We start from the raw sequence: 2,410 nt of genomic DNA, 5'->3' as shown, positions 1-2,410 counted from the left end.
GTAGTATTACTAGTACTACTAATACTAGCAGTACTACTACTACATCATATCTACTTCTGATCTGATCTAACTCAATAAAACGTTACAGGACTTACACAACCTCCTTAATCACAAGTTCAACTTTATATATGTGAGTATATGTGAGTATATGTGAGTATATGTGAATATATGTGATTATATGGGAGTATATGTGAGTATATGTGAGTATATGTGATTATATGGGAGTACATGTGAGTATATGTGAGTATATGTGAGTATATGTGATTATATGGGAGTATATGTGAGTATATGTGAATATATGTGAGTATATGTGAGTATATGTGATTATATGGGAGTATATGTGAGTATATGTGAGTATATGTGATTATATGGGAGTATATGGGAGTATATGTGAGTACATGTGATTATATGGGAGTATATGGGAGTATATATGAGTATATGTGAGTATATGTGATTATATGGGAGTATATGGGAGTATATATGAGTATATATGAATATATGTGATTATATGGGAGTATATGGGAGTATATGGGAGTATATGTGATTATATCTGAGTATATGTGATTATATGGGAGTATATGGGAGTATATATGAGTATATGTGAGTATATGTGATTATATGGGAGTATATGGGAGTATATATGAGTATATGTGAGTATATGTGATTATATGGGAGTATATATGAGTATATGTGATTATATGTGAGTATATTTGAGTATATGTGAGTATATGTGAGTATATGTGAGTATATGTAATTATATGGGAGTATATGTGAGTATATGTGAGTATATGGGAGTATATGTGAGTATATGTGAGTATATGTGAGTATATGTGATTATATGGGAGTATATGGGAGTATATGTGATTATATGTGAGTATATGTGATTATATGGGAGTATATGTGAGTATATGTGAGTATATGTGAGTATATGTGATTATATATGAGTATATGTGATTATATGTGAGTATATGGGAGTATATGTGATTATATGTGAGTATATGTGATTATATGGGAGTATATGTGAGTATATGTGAGTATATGTGAGTATATGTGATTATATGGGAGTATATATGAGTATATGTGAGTATATGTGATTATATGTGAGTATATGTGAGTATATGGGAGTATATATGAGTATATGTGATTATATGGGAGTATATGTGAGTATATGTGAGTATATGGGAGTATATATGAGTATATGTGATTATATGTGAATATATGTGAGTATATGGGAGTATATGTGAGTATATGTGATTATATGTGAGTATATGGGAGTATATATGAGTATATGTGAGTATATGTGATTATATTTGAGTATATGTGATTATATGGGAGTATATGGGAGTATATATGAGTATATGTGAGTATATGTGAGTATATGTGAGTATATGTGATTATATGTGAGTATATGTGAGTATATGTGAGTATATGTGAGTATATGTGATTATATGGGAGTATATGGGAGTATATATGAGTATATGTGATTATATGTGAGTATATGTGAGTATATGGGAGTATATGGGAGTATATGAGTATATGTGATTATATGTGAGTATATGGGAGTATATATGAGTATATGTGATTATATGGGAGTATATGTGAGTATATGTGAGTATATGGGAGTATATATGAGTATATGTGATTATATGTGAGTATATGTGAGTATATGGGAGTATATGGGAGTATATATGAGTATATGTGATTATATGTGAGTATATGTGAGTATATGGGAGTATATGTGAGTATATGTGAGTATATGTGATTATATGTGAGTATATGGGAGTATATATGAGTATATGTGAGTATATGTGATTATATGGGAGTATATGTGAGTATATGTGATTATATGGGAGTATATGGGAGTATATGGAGTATATGTGAGTATATGTGAGTATATGTGAGTATATGTGATTATATGGGAGTATATGGGAGTATATGTGATTATATGTGAGTATATGTGATTATATGGGAGTATATGTGAGTATATGTGAGTATATGTGAGAATATGTGATTATATGTGAGTATATGGGAGTATATATGAGTATATGTGATTATATGTGAGTATATGTGAGTATATGGGAGTATATGGGAGTATATATGAGTATATGTGATTATATGGGAGTATATGTGAGTATATGGGAGTATATATGAGTATATGTGATTATATGTGAGTATATGGGAGTATATGGGAGTATATGTGATTAGATGTGAGTATATGTGAGTATATGTGAGTATATGTGATTATATGGGAGTATATGGGAGTATATGGGAGTATATGTGATTATATCTGAGTATATGTGAGTATATGGGAGTATATGTGATTATATGGGAGTATATGGGAGTATATGTGAGTATATGTGAGTATATGTGAGTATATGTGATTATATGGGAGTATATGTGAGTATATGGG

The sequence above is a fragment of the Sebastes umbrosus genome, unplaced genomic scaffold, assembly GCF_015220745.1.
Source record: "Sebastes umbrosus isolate fSebUmb1 unplaced genomic scaffold, fSebUmb1.pri scaffold_219_arrow_ctg1, whole genome shotgun sequence".
Taxonomy (NCBI): domain Eukaryota; kingdom Metazoa; phylum Chordata; class Actinopteri; order Perciformes; family Sebastidae; genus Sebastes; species Sebastes umbrosus.
The sequence above is the reverse complement of the archived record's forward strand: the minus strand, read 5'-3'. Positions refer to the sequence as shown.